The sequence below is a fragment of the Leucoraja erinacea genome, chromosome 4, assembly GCF_028641065.1.
Source record: "Leucoraja erinacea ecotype New England chromosome 4, Leri_hhj_1, whole genome shotgun sequence".
Taxonomy (NCBI): Eukaryota; Metazoa; Chordata; class Chondrichthyes; order Rajiformes; family Rajidae; genus Leucoraja; species Leucoraja erinaceus.
The window spans coordinates 74356134-74376789 of NC_073380.1; positions in this window are offsets into that span (position 1 = coordinate 74356134).

The following is a 20656-nucleotide window of genomic DNA, read 5'->3' on the forward strand; positions in this document are numbered from 1 at the left end:
TAAGATTTGGGTCATGAACCCAGAAACTGGGGGTCAAGGAGAAGATAAGCTCAGAAGCAGCAATTGTTTTTAAGGAGAGCTATGTAAATGCTTACGTTGTTCACAACATGTTGAAAATCCAGTGGCGACCAGAAAAAGATACGACTCTTTGGGCGACTACTCACGACCATACAGGCATCACCCCGCGACCTGTATGGTCGTTAGTAGTCGCCCAAAAAGGCATACCTTTTTCTGGTCGCCGCTGGATTTTCAACGTTGAAAATTTTCGGCAACCTGCTGCGACTATGACGGGTGCTGACAAGTCGCCAAAAAAATTGCTTATGTGGGACAGGGCCTTTTCACTTAAACAATCACAAAAGCCATGTTTGGAAGAGCTTCACAGAATGGTTAGAGAATGGTCGGAGGCCATTCACCACTTCCAAACACAAAATTGCTTCATTTTAGTTTTGGTTCTATTGTTATTCTTGCATGCCTTCTTCCAGGTGTTCCCAACAAAGCCTCTCTCCATCCAGCCTGACCACAACCGCTGCCCAGATCCCCTGCAAACCTTATCTGTCTCAAGAATAACTTCCAATAGCATAGACATATGTGGCTGATTTTTTTTGTCCTTGGAATCATGTTTGTGAACCTTATTTGCGGCATCTGCAAAGCTTTTACATCTTTCCTAAATAGGCAATATAAAATAAGTTGACAAATGCTCTGATAGATAACACAAGTACATAGCACTGTATGATTATAAAGCGTCTTGACATGTCAATGTTGTTTCAGAATATGAGCCATATAACAACTCAGAAGCTTACTTTGTGCGCTTCAAAAGCAGCAAAGACACAGATGAATCATTGAGCTTCCAACAAATCTCAATTTCCACTGAGATCTCGGCCGAGTGCTCTCACAACACAGTCAACCTTACATTAATCATCATCATTTTTAGTCGGGACAAGTTCCTTTTGCCTTCTTCATCTGTCATCATCAACAATGCTCCAACTGCAATCTTTCTTTACAAACATGTCATATAAAGTGTAGAGCTGTGAAAAGTGATGGTGATCAGTACAATCAAGCTTTAAACCTAGTGTATAAGAAAGCAAAGCTTGATTTAAAAAAAAAAAAACTGTGATATAATTGTCGGGCAGGTCAGAGATTCTTGCTCCTTGTGCAGACAAGAGAGGGGACTGTCGGAAGGAAGAGAACCTGACCAGGGCACCGTGGTTTGGGGGCCATTTGAGAGGGGACAGGGAAGAAAAACGTAGTTGTCATTGGGGATAATATAGTTAAGTGCATTGATACTGTTCTCTGTCGCAAGGATCACGGGTCCTGAAGGCTGTGTTGCCTGCCTGGTGCCCGGGTTCAGGACATCTCGTCTGACCTGCAGAGGAACTTCATGTGGGAGGGGAACTATCCAGTCGGCGTGGTCCATATGGGTACCAATGACGTAGGTAGAATGAGGAAAGAGGTTCTGCTGAGGGAATTTGAACAGCGAGGCACCAAATTGAAAAGCAGAACCAACAAGGTAATAATTTCTGGATTTCTACCTGAGCCGCGTGCAAATTGTCATGGGGTTGAGAGGACTAGAGAGTTGAGCATGGCTCAAAGACTGGTGTGGGAGATGTGGGTTTGAATTTGTGGGACATTGGCACCAGTATTGTGGAAGGGGGGAAACTGTTCTGACAGGACGGACTCCACTTGAACCCGACTGGGTCCAGACTCCTGGCAAACCGTACAACCACGGCCGTAGATACAGCTTTAAACTTAATAGTGGGGTGGGGGGGGGGGGGGGGGGGGGGGGTCGACAAATTGGAAGTGTAAGGGAGGAGTTAAAGGGAAAGATAGTGCAGGAAGAGTTACAGAAGTCTCCAGAAGTCTTCAGAATTAAGGGACAGAAGTTTAGGGGTAACATGAGGGGGAACTTCTTTACTCAGAGTGGTAGCGGTGTGGAATGAGCTTCCAGTGGAAGTGTGGCGGCAGGTTCGTTGGTATCATTTAAAATTTAATTGGATAGGCATATGGATGAGAAGAGAATGGAGGGTTATGGTATGGGTGCAGGCAGGTGGGACTAAGGGAAAAAAGTTGTTCGGCACGGACTTGTAGGGCCGAGATGGCCTGTTTCCATGCTATAATTGTTATATGGTTATATGGTTAATAGGACAGAATGTTTAAGAAAGGATAAGAGAGTAAGGTCGGGTAAAATCAGGACCGGTGTGAGAGGAGGGGTGAATACCGATTAAAGGTGTTGTATTTGAATGCGCACAGTATAAGAAATACAGTGGATGAGCTTGTGGCACAGCTAACAATTGGTAGGCATGATGTTGTGGGAATTACAGGGATGTGGCTGCAAGAGTATCAAAGCTGGGAGCGGAATATTCAAGACTATAAGTCCTATCGGAAAGGCAGACAGTTGAGCATAGGGGATGGGGTAGCTCTGTTGGTAAGGAATGGAATTCAATCCTTAGTGAGGGGTGATGTAGGATCAGAAGATGTAGAGTCATTGTGGGTAGAGCTGAGGAATTGTAAGGGTAAAAAGACCCTAATGGGAGTTATTTACAGGCTCGTCAGGAGATACAATTGGCATGTAGGAGGTTTCAATATGTAGGTAGACTGAGAAAATCAGGTTGGTACTGGACCCAAAGAAAGGGAATTTGTAGAGTGCCCACGAGATGGATTCTTAGAGCAGCTCTATGTGGAACCTACCAGGGAAAAGGCAATTCTGGATTTAGTATCGTGTAATGAACCGGATTTGATAAGGGAACTCAAGGTAAAGGAACCACCAGGAGGTAGCGACCACTATGTGATAAGATTTAACTTGCAATTTGAGAGAGAGAAGGTGAAATCGGATGTGTTGGTATTACTGCTGAGCAAAGGGGTCTGCAGAGGCATGAGCTGGCTAAATTTGACTGGTATTTGAAGTGTTTAGTATTTTGGTCTGAAAGGGTATCATATTGATGATATTTGATATTAAAGGGACCCTATCAGGAATGAAGGAATAACTTCAAATGCTAGGGTAACTCAGGCATCATCTCTGGCATCATCTCTGGAGAGAAGGAATGGGTGACATTTCTGATCAAGACACTTCTTCAGACACGAAATGTCACCCATTCCTTCTATCCAGAGATGCTGCCTGTCCCGCTGAGTTACTCCAGCATTTTGTGTCTACCTTTGATTTAAACCAGCATATGCAGTTCTTTCCTGCACAGGGATAATGGTGGAACAACAAAGGTAGGGATTTCTGGGAATAATTCAGAAGATGCAAGATCTTTTTATTCCAAAGAGGAAGACATTTTCTTGGGGGAGAATGAGGCAACAGTGGCTGACAAGAGAACTCAAGGACAGTATAAAACTGAAAGAGAAGATATATAACATTGCACAGATTGATGGGAAGCCAGAGGATTGGGAAGCTTTTAAAGAACAACAGAAGGTAACTAAAAAGACAATACGGGGGGAAAAGATGAAATACAAAGGTAATCTAGCTAATAATATAAAAGAGGATAGCAAGAGTTTCAGTTAGATAAAGAGTAAGAAAGACACAAGAGTGATTCAAGATTCAAGATTCAAGAGAGTTTATTGTCATGTGTCCCAGATAGTACAATGAAATTCTTGCTTTGCTTTCAGCACAACAGAATATTGCAGGTATAAATAATACAGAACAGATCAGTGTGTCCATATAGTGTGGCCTATATAGAGTGGACGTTGGATCATTGAAAAATGATGCAGGAGAAGTGATAATGGGGAATAAAGAATTGGCAGAGGAGCTGAATAACCTTTTTGCATCAGTCTTCACAGTGGAAGACACCAGCAACTTGCCTGAAATTCAAGAGAGTCAGGGGGTGGAAGATAGTGGAGTGGCTGTTACTAGGGCGAAGGTGCTTGGGAAAGTGAAAGAGCTGAAGGTGGATAGGTCACCTGGACCAGATGGACTGCACCCTAGGATTCTGAAAGAGGTGGCTTTGGAGATTGTGGAGGCATTGATAGTGATATTTCAAGAATCACTTGAGTCAGGAGTGGTTCCAGACGATTGGAAAATTGCCAATATTACCCCGCTGCATAAGAAGGGAGCAAAACAGAATAGTGAGAAATATAGGTAGGTTAGTCTGACTTTGGTGGTTGGTAATATTTTAGTCCATTATAAAGGATGAGGTAACGGAGTACTTAAAAAGTCATGATAAAATACGCCAAAGTCAGCATGGTTTTGTGAGGGGTGGCCTTGCCTGACTAACCTGTTGGAATTCTTTGAAGAAGTGAATAGTTGGACAGACAAAAAGGAGAGTCATTCGATGTTGTTTACCTAGATTTTCAGAAAGCCTTTGATAAGGTGCCACATGTGAAGCTGCTAAGGAAGGTGAGGACACATGGTGTCAAAGGACAGATACCAGCATGGATAGCAGGTTGGCTGGATGGCAGAAGGCAAAGAGTGGCAATAAAGGTTGATTTTTTCCATTTGGCTGCCAGTGACTAACGGAGTTCCGCAGGGCTTGGTGCTGGGGTCGCTACTCTTCACGTTGTATATTAATGATTCGGATGATAGGATAGAAGGCTTTGTGGCCAAGTTTGCAGATGATAAAAAAAAATAGGTGGAGGGGCAGGTATTGTAGAGAAAGCATGGACTCTGCAGAAGGATTTAGACAGGTTGGGAGAGTGAGCAGAGAAGTGGCAGATGGAATGCAGCGCATCAAAGTGAGGAGTCATGCAATTTGGTAGTAGGAATAAAGGCATAGACTATTTTCTAAATGGGGAGAAAAACTAGAAGTCAGTGCAAAGGTACTTGGGAGTGCTGGTGCAGGATCCCCAAAAAGTTAATCTGCAAGTCAAATCAGTAGTAAAGAAGGCAAATGTAGTGCTAGCATTTACTTCAAGTGGGCTAGAATACAAAAATAGGGATGTAATTCACAAATGAGAATTAACAATATTATTTTTTTGGGGCTCACTGTGTATGTTTTTATGAAATCACCATGGATGTTTAAAGATATATATTAAATGTAGGAAATTGACTTTTAAATAACCTAGCTTGGTGACTCGCCATGCTCTTTAATAATCAAAAAGTTAAATTAAAGCTTTAATTGCTCTTGTAACATTTAAATAGGTTTGATACAGTGACTTATTTAAGCTGGAGTAGTTTTCAATTTTTATCATGGTCATCATTTTCTGACCAGATCTGTTCTGCATTTCTATCACTGAAATGCCAGGTTCTAGCACCAACAGACGGCGACGGGTACGAAAACACTGCCGGGGACGCAGAGGTGGGTTAAAGGCCAGGTTAGAGCTAGCCCCACACAGGGCAGCGATTCCTAGCCTTTTCCTCACCAACGTGCGCTCACTGGCAAACAAAATGGATGAACTCCGGCTAAGGATCACCTCCCACAACCAGATCAAGGACTGCAACATCTTGATCTTCACTGAAACTTGGCTCAACACTGACGTTCCTGACAGCGCCATCCAGCTATCGGGGCGTCATTTACTCCGAGCGGACAGGACATCAGACTCTGGTAAGACCAGAGGGGGGGGTCTGTGCATTTATGTAAACAAAGCATGGTGCACGGACTCCACCATCATCGAGAGTCACTGCTCAGCTAACCTTGAGTTCCTCTTGGTTAGATGCAGACCGTTCTATCTGCCCAGAGAGTTCACCTCCACTGTTGTGACTGCAGCCTATATCCCTCCTGATGCTAATGCCAAGCTTGCAATGAAAGAGCTGCATACTGCCATTAGCAAACAACAGACGCACAACCCCGAGGCAGCCTTCATTGTTGCGGGTGACTTCAATCACTCCAACCTGAAGACTGTACTCCCCAAATTCCACCAACATGTATCCTTCCCCACTAGAGTAGACAAGACACTGGACAAAGTCTACACCAACATGGCTGAAGCTTACAAAGCCATCCCCCTCCCCCACCTTGGTCAGTCTGATCACGTCTCATTGTTCCTGCTCCCTAAGTACTCCCCACTCATCAGACGGGTTAAACCAACTGTAAGGACAGTTAAAGTCTGGTCAGAGGAAGCGGACTTCACACTTCAGCAGTGTTTTGGAAACACTGACTGGAAGGCGTTTGCAGCCCAGGCCACCCTTGACTCTCACACGGACATTGATTCCTACACATCCTCTGTTCTGGACTTTATGAACTCCACCATCAATAGTGTCACCTCCCTCAAACAGGTGACCATATACCCGAATCAGAAGCCATGGATGAACAGCGAGGTCAGGCTACTGCTGAAAGCACGGGACACCGCTTTCAGGTCAGGCGATGCTCGAGCCTACAGTTCATCCAGGGCTAACCTGAAGAGGGGCATCAGGAAGGCCAAGCACTGCCATAAGCTCAGGATTGAGGAGCACTTCAACAACAACTCCGACCCCCGACGCATGTGGCAAGGCATCCAGGCCATCACGGACCCTCCAACATCACCCCCACATCCAGCGACGCCTCCTTCCTTGAGGAGCTTAATCACTTCTATGGCCGCTTCGACAGGGACAATCTAGAGACAGCCATCAAGGCTGTGCTATCTGCCGATCACCAACCCCTCACACTCACCCCCTACGACGTGTACGTGGCACTGAGTAGGACTAATGCACGTAAGGCTGCTGGCCCTGATGGCATCCCCGGGCGCATGCTCAGGGCCTGTGCTGCGCAGCTGACAGACATCTGGACTGACATCTTCAACCTGTCACTTGCCCAAGCAGTTGTCCCCACTTGCCTTAAAGCCACCTCCATCGTGCCAGTGCCAAAACACTCCACTGTGGCAAGCCTCAACGACTTCCGCCCAGTTGCACTTACCCCCATCATCACCAAGTACTTCGAGAGGCTGGTCCTGGCACACCTCAAAAGTTGCCTACCCCCCACACTGGATCCCTATCAGTTTGCCTACCGCAAGAACAGGAGTACGGAGGATGCCATCTCAACGGCACTTCACTCCGCCCTCTCCCACCTCGACAACAGAGACACTTATGTAAGAATGCTGTTCATCGATTACAGCTCAGCATTCAACACCATTATTGCATCAAAACTGATCACCAAACTCGGTAACCTGAGCATCGACCCCTCCCTCTGCAACTGGATACTGGACTTTCTAACCAACAGACCCCAGTCTGTGAGGTTAGACAAGCACACCTCTTCAACCCCACACCCTGAACCCTGAACACCGGCGTTCCTCAGGGCTGTGTGCTGAGCCCCCCCTCCTCTACTCCCTCTTTCACCTATGACTGCACACCTGTACATGGTACTAACACCATCATCAAGTATGCAGATGATACAACGGTGATTGGCCTCATCAGCAACAATGATGAGCTGGCCTACAGGGAGGAGGTCCAGCACTTAGCAGCATGGTGCGCTGACAACAACCTGGCCCTTAACTCCAAGAAGACCAAGGAGCTCATTGTAGACTTCAGGAAGTCCAGAGGCGGCACGCATACCCCCATCCACATTAACGGGACGGAGGTGGAACGTGTTTCTAGCTTCAGGTTCCTGGGAGTCAACATCTCCGATGACCTCTCTTGGACCCACAATACCTCTACTCTGATCAAGAAGGCTCATCAGCGTCTCTTCTTCCTGAGGAGACTGAAGAAGGTCCATCTGTCTCCTCAGATCCTGGTGAACTTCTACCGTTGCACCATCGAGAGCATCCTTACCAACTGCATCACAGTATGGTATGGCAACTGCTCTGTCTCCGACCGGAAGGCATTGCAGAGGGTGGTGAAAATTGCCCAACGCATCACCGGTTCCACGCTCCCCTCCATTGAGTCTGTCCAAAGCAAGCGCTGTCTGCGGAGGGCGCTCAGCATCGCCAAGGACTGCTCTCACCCCAACCATGGACTGTTTACCCTCCTACCATCCGGGAGGCGCTACAGGTCTCTCCGTTGCCGAACCAGCAGGTCGAGGAACAGCTTCTTTCCGGCGGCTATCACTCTACTAAACAACGTACCTCGGTGACTGCCAATCACCCCCCCCCCCCCCCGGACACTTATTTTTTTTTTAAATTCAAATCGTTTGCTATGTCGCTCTTCAAGGGAGATGCTAAATGCATTTCGTTGTCTCTGTACTGTACACTGACAATGACAATTAAATTGAATCTGAATCTGAATCTGAATTCTATATCAGTCTGAAGAAAGGTTCGGCCCGAAACATTGCCTATTTCCTTCGCTCCATAGATGCTGCCGCACCCGCTGAGTTTCTCCAGCATTTTTGTCTACCAGGTTCTATATCAGTGAACCCAGCAGGTAAAGGTAGGTAATATTAGGTTTCCGGGGTACTCTTAAAATATTCCTTTGTACTATTCATTCCTTCCTTTTATGTATTAAATGTAACATACACTTTATCTTTAGTTCAGAATCACATTGTTTCTGACTGAACTGTTGTATCATATTTCTTTCCGCAGATGACTTCCCAATTGTCATCTCAGAGATGATCTCTGGGCTTGTGTCGCTGGACTGTTCGTGGAGTTGAACATAGCTGCTCAATATATTTGAGAAAAAGAAAAACCACCAGAATAAATCAGATAACATTGGAAAGCAAGTATAAGGACAGGATGTGCAATGAGCCCACAGCCATTGTACCCACTAACATAGTACTGCAACCTCAAAAATATGATGTCAACAAGCACTCAGCACCAACTGCATTATTACCACTGAGTCAAACACGCTGTGTTGTTAGTTTAAGCTCAAGTTAGCCATCCATCATTGAATCCACATGCATCTCCAACAAAAGAGATGCAATATGATTGCATTTGGCAATATAATTTAAATCACGTAGGCTTGTTATTGCTGAATCACGCAAATGAACATAAGGGGCAGAGGACATACACATTTTCTAACATGGCGTTAAGGAGATGAAGAAGGAGGAAAGGAATCCCACTATCTTTTCTGATTTGCGAGTTGCACATCTTTGTTGCTTCCAGTGCCTGACAGTAACACATTTGTTGAGCTTCTCTCATTCCAGAAGCTGCCAATGAGACAGACATCGCCGGCCTAGCAGTAAGACCATAATGACGAAGGCATCTTGTTACTCGACGAAGCTTGTGTCACCAGCTCAAACAATGAAACTTTGTGTAATCGTGTGAACAATTTAGAGACAGGATCTGCATTGAATTGTGTCACCAGAGACACGTGGCCTACAATCAGGACAAGGGAAAGGTTGCCCACATTCCAACTATACGCAGAATAAAGCATATGGATTCCAACGCAGAGGACTGCAATGATGACAGAGGATTTCAGTGAAGATACTGATTGGAATCCACAATGAAATTCTTGGTGTATTGGAAGGAATACAGAAAATATGTGTGAAATACTACAGTATTCCTGTTTAACCTTGCACGTTGCTTTGTGCAGTATTCGGATCCAATTACTCCAGTGTAGGTATCATAGAAAATTCATTTTTACCACCTGAAAATCCAACCATCATGCGGAGTCTGAATCATGGAGTCCTAACTTCCACTGCAGTACCAGCAAAGCTGCTAAAGAGCTGATTTATCAAGTGGAAGTTCAGGCTTCCGCATGTAAGTTTTGATTACCACCAGTATCGGTCTCTGTAAGATTGCTCAAAGAGATTTGAAGCTGTCACAGTGATATTTCCAACACAATTGGAAGGCTTGTTGATGTGACAGTGCGAAAGGCAGGGACCACAGGGGGGAAAGGTGAAAATTACCCAAATGAACAAGGAAATGACAATTAGAATATGAGGTGGGAAAAATGTGAGGACTTCCACATTGACAGAAACAAATATGACCATCTGCACCAGCAGAAAGCCTGCAATTAGACAATAGACAATAGGCCATTCGGCCCTTCGAGCCCGCACCGCCATTCAATGTGACCATGGCTGATCATTCCCAATCAGTACCCCATTCCTGTCTTCTCCCCATATCCCCTGACTCCACTATCTTTATGAGCCCTATTTAGCTCTTTCTTGAAAGTATCCAGAGAACAGGCCTCCACCGCCCTCTGAGGCAGAGAATTCCACAGACTCACAACTCTCTGTGTGAAAAATTGTTTCCTCATCTCTGTTCTAAATGGCTTTCCCTTTATTCTTAAACTGTGGCCCCTGTGACCGGATGATTTTTCCCATGGATGAAAAAGCAGAGGGATATTAATGTTTTTTAAAAAAAATCATCATTCTCTCTGCTGCCCCCGCTAGCGGCAGGGGGAGGGACTCTAAAACCTCACTCAGTCTCTGCCAGATGGAGGAAGCGAGAGGGTCACGGCTCTCTGAGCTGCGAATAACACTGAACGCACGTCTACTCCGCGGTGAGTTCCCAGGATGTGGTTATCAGCAAATGTGTTTTGTTGGCTTGCTAAGTGTTTTTGCCCAGTTGGCTTTTTAAAGGGCTTTCAGTAAACAAATGTGTTTTGTTGGCTTGCTAAGTGTTTTTGCCCTAATTGGCGTTTTAAAGTTCTGTCAGCAAACAAATGTGTTTTATTGGCGTGCTAAGTGTTTTTACACTCACAGCATTTCTTGGAGATCAGAAACTGCAATAAATTCTTCAAAGACAAACAACAATGCCCTGACTCTCAGGCTAAAGAAGGGCCTTGACCTGAAATGTCACCTATTTCTTTTCTCCAGAGATGCAGCTTGGCCTGATGAATTACTCCAGCTTTTTGTGTCTAACTTCTCCACAGCTAACTGTCCTTCGAATTAATTAGCAAAATTCAAGTAATTGATTGCACCATTTGATGGTAAAGATGATTGGGCATTTGAATCTTTCTTCCTCTAACCCTTGGCTTTTTTTTGTTTGTTTTAATGATGGAGTGCGGAAACAGGCCATTCGGTCCACCGAGTCCGTGCCGACCAGTGATCATTCCAAACACTAACACTATCCTATACACTAAGGACAACTTATAATTTACAGAAAGCAATTAATCTACAAACTACATCTTTGGAGTGTGGGAGGAAACTGAAGATTTTGGAGTAAACCCAAGCAGTCAAGGGGAGAACGTGCAAACTCCATAAAGACTGCACCCGTAGTCAGGGTCAAACCCGGGCCTCCGTCACAGAAACTCGACCGCTGCTGTGAGTTGTGCTGTTGAGGCCTAGTTTGGCAGAAACAGCTTCAAATTATCACTGTGCATTGATCAACTTCATGATCTGTCTGCTTAGCATGCTGGTAAACTTGGGAGAGAGTCACACATAATCCCTAAGTCGATGGCAGTGCAAGTTGCATCAAAACATTTGTACACAAGCATAAATATGAGCCCCACTGGTAGTAGCAGCATGTAAATAATTCAATGATTTAGTTTGAATCAAAGCCCAATAAACCTTAGAAAACTGTCCAGATTTTGGCAGATCAGAGCAAAAACATTTCTTCTTGTTAGTTTATCCTGAACAGTGTTTCAGATTGAGGTAAAGTAAGTGATTGCTACAATGCATCATCCCATTCAGATTCAGGTTGAGCAATTAATTTTCTCTTTGTCTGCTCAGTGAAAAGGAATTTATTCTGTCATGCTAATTGAAAAGTAGCTTAATTCTACTCTTTCTTTATCGCTTGACAGAATTTCTTGCCAGAGGATTTATTATCAGTCATCCCATTGCCTGGCAACAGCTTTCTGTCTCAGAGGATTTAATCATTCACCATCACAATAACATATCCACTCCTTTGGACAGCCAACACATTTGAAAAGGCACATTACCCCTTTATGTGACAGCCTTTCCATGCAAACATTTATTTATAACAAGTGTAGAGGCAGCAATTCAGTTTCCACAAATTTAGCAATTTTATTTCAAATACCTCAAAGAGTTCACTGTAAATTACCTGTTGAGGTTTTAGCCTAACTAGTGCATAAAGAATGGCATGAACATATATTGATGCCAATTGTTCCAACACCATCGATCTCTGAAGATAGACACAAAAGCTGGAGTAACTCATCGGGTCAGACAGCATCTCTGGAGAAAATGAATAGGTGATGTTTCGGGTCGAGACCATTTTACAGACTGAGAGTCAGGAGAAAGGGAAATGAGAGATCTAGATGGTGATGTAGAGAGATATGGAACAAATGAATGAAAGATATGCAAAAAGTAATGGTGATACAGGCCATTGTTAGCTGTGGGCTCGGTGAAAACCAGTACAGACAGGCTTTGAAGCTGGTACAACTTTGGTGGGGGAGAGATGGAGAGAGAGGGAATGCAAGGGTTACTTGAAATTAGTGAAGTCAATATTCATAATCTTGCTTTCTGTTCAGCTGAAATAAATTTATTGGCTTGATAGGTTCTGCTGACCACTAAGTCACTTAAATTTGCCAGTTGCCTGCATGCTCAATCCACCCTTACTCGGTTTACTGCCCCTAAAGCAAAATGTCTTTAGACAATAGACAATAGGTGCAGGAGTAGGCCATTCGGCCCTTCGTGCCAGAACTGCCATTCACTGTGATCATGGCTGATCATCCACAATCAGTACCCCGTTCCTGCCTTCTCCCCACATCCCTTGATTCCACTATCTTTGAGAGCTTTATCTAACTCTCTCTTGAAAGCATCCAGAGAATTGGTCTCCACTGCCTTCTGAGGCAGAGAATTCCACAGATTCACAACTCTCTGGGCGAAAAAGTTTTTCATCCTCTGCATTCTATATGGCTTATCCTTATTCTTAAACTCTAGACCCCATTATTGGCAACATGTTTCCGGCCTCTAGCGTGTGTGATCCCTTAATAATCTTATATGTTTCAACACGATGCCCTCTCATCCTTCTAATTTCCAGTGTATACAAGCCCAGTTGCTCCATTCTCTCAACATATGATAGTCCTGCCATTCCAGGGATTAACCTGGTGAACCTCCGCTGCACTCCCTCAATAGCAAGATTGTCCTTCCTCAAATTTAGAGGCCAAAACTGCACACAATACTCTAGGCATGGTCTCACCAGGACCATGTACAACTGCAGAAGGACACCTTTGTTCCTATACTCAACTCCTCTTGTTATGAGAGCCAACATGCCATTAGCTTTCTTCACTGCCTGCTGTATTTGCATGCTTACTTTCAGTAAATGATGAACAAGTATCCCCAGATCCCGTAGTATTTCCCCTTTTCCCAACTTGACACCATTCAGATAATAATCTGCCTTCCTGTTTTTGCCACCAAAGTGGATAACCTCACATTTATCCACATCAAACTGCATCTGCCATGCATCTACCCACTCACCCAACCTGTCCAAGTCACCCTGCATCCTCATAGCAACCTCCTCACAGTTCACACTGCCACCCAGCTTTGCGTCATCTGCAAATTTGCTAATGTTACTTTTTAATTTTGCTAATGTTACTTTTAAATTCATGGAAGAGGTTTCTAACTGATCACCAAGGCCCAATTTAGCTCAGTGCCATATCCATTTACTGGGGCCTTACCACAGAATTGCTTTAATTACAGGCTAAACCACACCCTCAGGGGTATCAGCAGTGACTCTTCCATTTGGAATGTATTACACATTCCCTGAAGAACGTTGAAAAATGTTCAAAAAAAAGTTTGCATAGATTCAAAATATTAGGTGGCAGTTAAAATAACAAAATATTGACCCAAACTGCTGGTGTGACTAAACGGGGCAGGCAGCATCTCTGGAGAGAAAGAATGGGTGGGTCGAGACCCTTCTTCAGACTGAAGAATTTGGATTCAGTTTGAAGAAGGGTCTCGGTCAAAAACATAGCCCATTCCTTCTCTCCAGAGATGCTGCCTGGCCCGCTGAGTTACTCCAGCATTTTGGGTCTATCTTTGGGTCAAATCAGTATCTGCAGTTCCTTCCTATACATAGTTAAAATAACAATATATTTAAAATAATTTAATTAGCATAATAAAGTTGTATCTGTAAATTATACATTCCACACAATTTGGTTTCATGAGTTGGGCCAAAGAGCTTGTTTCTGTGCTATGTGACTCCTTCAGACCCATTCTTTTTCATTGAAATATGAAAGCTCATTAACATCACGCTGCATCACACATGACCACGTTTCAGTCTGTAGGTTTCCCAGTGAATTTGCTGCGAGCTCCATGGAGGTTTATTATTTCCTGGTGTACTCCAAGGACAGCCCAACTGTAGAGTGCAGCCATGACATTTACTACAAACAGCTGTGCAAAAACCTGGGACTCCCAGTCTCCCAGGGAGTTTCAAGTCTTCAGCTGATAGTTTCGTTCAGAAATATTATTTTTTTAACAGAAGATCAGGCTGGATTATGAAACAATTCCACTGACAAGTTGGGGGTTGGGGGGGGGGGGGGGGGGGGGGGGGTGCCTGCGGCGTCACACACACACTAACCACTCATGTTGATATTATATTAATATTATTAATTGGTTCCTTATACCCCATCCTCGCCATATCCACTGACTTATAGCCCCCACCTCGCAGGTGCGTCTAGAGAGGGAGGGGGGTTGAGAGAGAGGGCAGAGAGAGAGGGGGCAGAGACAGTGGGACAGAGATAGAGAGAGAGGGGCAGAGAGAGAGGGGGCAGAGACAGTGGGACAGAGATAGAGAGAGAGGGGCAGAGAAGAGAGAGGGTGGAGAGAGGGGGGGAGGGGGGGGGGTTGGGAGAGGGGGGGAGAGGAGAGGGGGGAGAGGAGAGGGGGAGGAGGAGAGAGGAGGGGAGAGGAGAGGGGGCAAGGAGGAGGAGAGGGGGAGAGGGGGAAGGAGAGGGGGAGAGAGAGAGGAAGGGGGGAGAGAGGGGGGGGAAGGGGGGAGGGGAGGGGGAGGAGGGGGGGGGGAGAGGAAGGGGGGGGGGGGGGGGGTGGGGAGGGGAGGAGGGGGAGGGAGGAGGGGATAGGAAGGGGGGAGGGTAGGGGGGGGAGGGGGGGGGGAGGGAGGGGGAGGAGGGGGGGGAGGGAGGAGGAAGGGAGGGAGAAGAGGGGGGAGAGGAGGGGGGAGGAGGGGCGTGGGAGGGAGTTGAGAGGAGGATGAGAGGGGAGAGGGGGAGAGGGGGAGAGGGGGATAGATGGGGGTGAAGGGGGAGGGAGAGAGGGGGAGGGGGGGGGAGGGGGAGAAGGAGGGGGAAGAGGAGGGAAGAGAAGTGGGGGTTGAGGGGAAGAGGGAGGAGGGAGCAGTAGTGCAGCAGTGGGGGGAGAGAGGGAGGAGGAGGAGAGGAGGGTGGATAGGGGCAAGTACTGTGAGGAGAGGATGGGGAATGGGGGAGAGGAAGCGGGGAGGAGGGGTTAGGAGGAGGGTAAAAGCGGGGGGGAGTTGATGGGGGAGGGGAGAGGAAGGGGGGAGGGGGTGGTGGAGAGAGGGGGGAGAGAGAGGACTTGAACTCGGTGAGCAGGTGGCGCAGACACTGAGTGGGCGGGGGCCGACTGCGAGCGGGCGGCGAGCCTCGGAAGCCCAACCAAATTACTACGTGTTCAGCAGCTTCAATCCATAGCACTGGTGGGGGAGAGGGCGGATGGGCTGCGGGCGGGGGTGGACAGCCTGCCAAGTGCAAGTCTACTTTCGAGTCGGGGAGGGGGGGGGGGGGGGGGGTGGGTGTTGGGGGTGACAACTCGTGCCTCCTGGAAAATAGTGCCCAGCATGCTGTGTGTTGAAAACTGTGCATCGGGCCGCATTGTGACGTCACCAGCTCGTTAACTTCATAAAATATTTCTGATTTGTGAACAATTTTAATTAAAAAACTCAAGAAATAATCAATAACATTTTCAGATGAGGCCATTGTTGAAATCATGAGGTAAATCTCTACCGTTAGTGTGTCGTGTTTTCGAGGAGATGTGAATCACAGACAAACAAACACACACACAAATACACAAATACATACACATCCAAGATCAGAGTTTTAGAAGGAGGGAGGGGCGAAGGGGTGCGGGGCGGCATGCGGCGTCACACACACTAATACCCCACACTAACTGGCCCCCTGTGAGAGAGAGATGGGTGGAGAGAGAGGAGAGAGAGGTTGGAGGAGAGAGAGCGAGATATGGAGAGAGAGCGGAGGGGGAGAGAGAGAGGGGGAGAGAGAGAGAGATAGAGGGGAGGGGGGGTTCCACAAGATTTGTTTCAAAGCTCACTAGCCCGCTCGCAAGGTTTTCTTCAAAGGACTTGTGAGTGCACGACTGGCAGCGCGTTCGGTTTGTGGCTGGAGGGAGGGGGCGCTCGTACTTTCGGTGGCTGCTGCACGTTTTAAATAAGCGAGGGTGCTGGGGTCGGGGTGTAATGTGACTCGTATTAAAACTGCGCATGCGCGTTGACAGCAGCTGCATTAATCAACAAAGGCCGGGGGGGGGAGTGGGGGGGGGGGGGGGAGGTGGGGGGCAGGAGGCAGTTCGGCCTCGATTCGGTGGGGCAGTTGGGCATTGTGAAGTCAGGTGGCTGCGGGGCAAGCGGCGGTTATTTTTCAGAAAGTGAGTTTTGTGAACATCTTTATTCAAAATCTGGGGAAATAATTGACCAAATTCAGAGAGGGGTGCATTTATGAACTCATAAGATAAATCCCTACCGAAATTGTAAAAATCTCCGCGTTTTTGCGTCTGGTTTTCGAGGAGATACGTTTCAAAGACAAAATGACACACACACACACACGCACGCACATGCACACACACACGTGCACAGTTTTAAAAGTATATAGATAGATAGATTATCACAGACGTTGCAGCTCCACAATTATTACAGTCAACAACCATCTTACAGAATGATTTGAAATGTCGTCTAATTCAATTTAGTTTAGAGATACAGCGTGGAAACAGGCCCTTCGGCACACCGAGTCCGTGCTGACCAGTGATCCCCGTATATTAAAACTATCCAACAAACACATTTGGGATAAATCACATTTTCTAAACGTCTTTGATGTGTGGTAAGAAACCGAAGATCTCTAAGAAAACCCACGCGGTCATGGGGAGAACGCACAAACTCTGCACAGACAGCACCTGTAGGCTGGATCGAACCTGAGTCTCTGCAAGCGTTGTAAAGCAGCAGTTACCTCTGCGCCACTGTTCCACCCATTTATGTCATTAATTTACATTTTTTTGTATTTCAATCTAAAATATAAGGGTGGCTCAGTGGCACTGCAATAGAGTTGCTGCATTACAGCACCAGAGACCCAGATTCAATCCTGACTATGGGTGCTATCTGTGCGGCATTTGTACGTTCTCCCTGTGACCTGCAAGGGTTTTCTCTGGGGGTTCAGGTTTCCTTTCACATTCCTACGACATACAGATTTGTAGGCTAATTGCCTTGAGAAAATGTAAATTGTCCCATGTGTGTAGGATAGTGCTAGTTTACAGGGATCGCTTGCCGACACATACTCGGTGGGCTGAAGAGTCTGTTTCTGTGCTTTATCTCTAAACTAAACTAAAAATAAAAACAGATCAAACTGCAGTACTGATAACATAATCAGAGCACTCAGCTGAAAGGAATGTGTTAGATATCAGAAAGCTTCAGTGACATGTAATTTTAATTTTGTATTTTAATTCATCATCCTCATGCTGACTCAATATATTTCTCTGTCCACGTCATTTTTAATGTCCATGTGTTGGATCAGATATGCTGTGCATATTTATTTTGAACCTAATTTTTGTTTAGGTTTTTACGTTGTTTTAAATGGTTGTCAACTAATTTTGTGTCCATCGAAAACAATACCAAAATAGAAAGCTTCCGCAAAAATCTATTAAGTGATTCATATTAAGAAATGCATGTCCATAGGGGACATTTCGGGTCAAGACCCCGTCATCTATTCCTTCCCTCCAGAGATGCTGCCTGTGCCACTGAGTTCTCCAGCATTTTGTGTCTATCTTCTTTTTAAACCAGCATCTGCAGTTCCTTCCTACATACATCATTTGTAGACTTCGGACTAAAGCAGATGGATGTTCTCTCATTTTACTATCCACACCATTTTGATCCATTATCCTGTGAAATTCTCAGCCTCAGAGTGCGGTGGAGGCCGGTTCTCTGGATACTTTCAAGATAGAGTTAGATAGATCTCTTAAAGATAGCGGAGTCAGGGGATATGGGGGGGAAGGCGGGAACGGGGTACTGATTGTGGATGATCAGCCATGATCACATTAAATGGCAGTGCTGGCTCGAAGGGCTGAATGGCCTACTCCTGCACCTATTGTCTATTTCTAATTTGATCCATCTCCTTCTCCAAATGGCAACAGGTAATACCAACTGCATTGACACAAAGTACACATTATGCACAGCAAACCTCCTTGGAACAGAAATGATATATTAAATTTCCAGTGACATATTTATCTTTTCCATTTGCCAATACTAACCTTGATACATGCTACAAAAGCCTTGCTTGTTTTGGGAGTAATCACTGTGAAAGTATATGGTCGTTTCATGGGTTGTACTGAACAGAGGCGCAGGAACCTGAGGACCACTAAATCTACCAATCACTGTTCCAGTTATCGCAGAGCCGCTCTTCACTTCCATGTAGTCATGGATTGTCTCCGTGGAAAAATTGACAAATCGCAAGTGCACACCTACAGATCATAAATGAAATGATAGGGAATTAATTTAATTCATAAAAGGGACGTTAGAACATATATCCATTCCTGATGACAGTCATACAGCATGGAAACAGGTCTGTCGACCAAACTTACACATACCGACCAAGATGCTCAATCTACACTAGTCAAACATGCCCATGTTTGGACAATATCCTTCTAAACCTTTCCTATCCTTGTACCTGCCCAAATGTATTTTACATCAGATCTTCATAAATAAGGTGGGGCAGAAAAGACTTCTAGTAAATTAAGGCCCGGGCAGTTTTTAAAAGACAATGTGGTAAGCACGGAAAATTCGTATCTAGCTGACGTTTCTCAGAAAATAGAAAATAATGTCAGGAAAGGCCATTCGGCCCTTCGAGTGCATGACCATGGTTCATTCTCAAGTAGCCTTCTCTACCCCCTGAGTTAGCCACAAGGGCCACATCTAAAAATAAATCAAACCCTCTGTGGTTCCAAGCACGGAAAATCTCGGTTTTAAAGGATTTCCCCTTTTATCCGTAGCTGTGACCCCTTGGGATTTCCCCAACGTCGGATCTTCCTGCATCTAGCCTGTCCAACCCCTTAAGAATTTTGTAAGTTTCTATAAGATCCCCCCTCTCAAGAACTAAACTAGAGAGTAAACCTCTATCCAGTCTTTCTTCAAAGACAGCCTGACATAATCAGTCTGGTGAACCGGATACTCTATGAAGATTTTGTACGCAAACGAGTGGCCAAGACCCTGTACAACTGTAAACCTCTTTCCTATACGAGTTCCGAATCAGCTAACAAACATTCGCTTTCTTTACTGCCTGCTGCACCTGCATGCCTAGCTCTTGGTGACCATGACACCCGTACCGCTGGGACAGGGCTTTAAGAAAACTATTCACTATGTTACACAGATGAACAGAAGCAGACTCCATAAAATAAGGGCTGAAGTTGGTGAAGAAAGCAAAAGCACGAGTAAATTATAACTTTTATCTTAACTTACCAAAGCCGATTGGTAGCGTTATTGACCACATGCAATCCAAGCTGCTAGGGTAGTTTCCAGGAAACCCAGGACTAAGACTAGTTACTCCACGAAAAATCAGTCAAATGATTTTACCACCACACTGAGCTGCAAAAAATGTGCTGCTATCCCAGTTCAGACAGATGTTAAAAAGGTCAACATTTTCTCTCTCCCTCCCTTCTTGAAGTTTCACCAATCTGGAACTACTCCAGAATTAAAGAAACATTATTCTAAAAATACAAGTACAGCCTATTTTTACTGTATTTACTAAAATATCAACCGGCATATTTTCTTGGCAAAGAGACAGCAGCCGAATATTTGTTTTTAATCTCTTTTTGTCTAAAAACATTAGTTTTTGGGGACATTTTAGAACCGGAGGAGGACTCGCTGGAGCTTCTCCAGAAATACAGCTAAATGCAGCATCAGGCACACATGTAATCACAGTCTACATTATGGGGAAATCAGCTACTAATTGCTCTTCACATATGGAGCTCCGAGCAGATGTGTATCTATAGGTTTCATGAGAATCAGTGACATCCTCAACCAGAGCAGCCTGTGTGTCTTCTTACAGAGGACTCTAAAATCTGGGGGGGGGGAGGGTTTTGACAACATATAACTCTCAACATGAGGAGTCTCAACTCCGGCCTCATTATGAGCCAGTCCCACTAGCAATTTTTTTAGGCAACTGCCGGCGACAGTCGTAGTCTTTGCAGGTCAGTGAAAAACCGGTGACGAACTACGTCATCCTGGCGATAAAGTACGACAGCGCCTGCGTCAGGAGAAGTCAGGCTACGCTCATTGGCGTCAAGCCCACTGTCACCGAAAATTTTTCAACATGTTGAAAATCTAGCGGCGACCAGAAAGACGCTACGACTTTTTGCGCGACTGAGGAGACTACTCCCGGCGACCACCGGCAAACAGGTGGCGACAAACTAGTCTTGTAGTTGCCTAAAAAATCGCCAAAGTGCCACAGGCCTATTAATAACCTTCTCCCCTGGATCTTGGATTTAGGTGGAGCACTGCCTTACTAAAACTACTACCAGAATTTCAACCATACAAATTTCAAATTAAATGATCTGTTTTAACACTTTTCCCCAAAAAAGATAGCAACATGGTTTACATTTCCTTCAATAAGAGACAAAACTGCATCCTCAAAAATATATGTATCATTACCACAATATGTTATTCTGAGTATCCTCAGCAGTACTTAAACATATTCACTGGTGAACATGATGTCCAGCATATCTGAGACTTTTCCTTACTGCACGTACAGGGCATTTGATTGAGGGTTATATTTTAGTTTATTTTA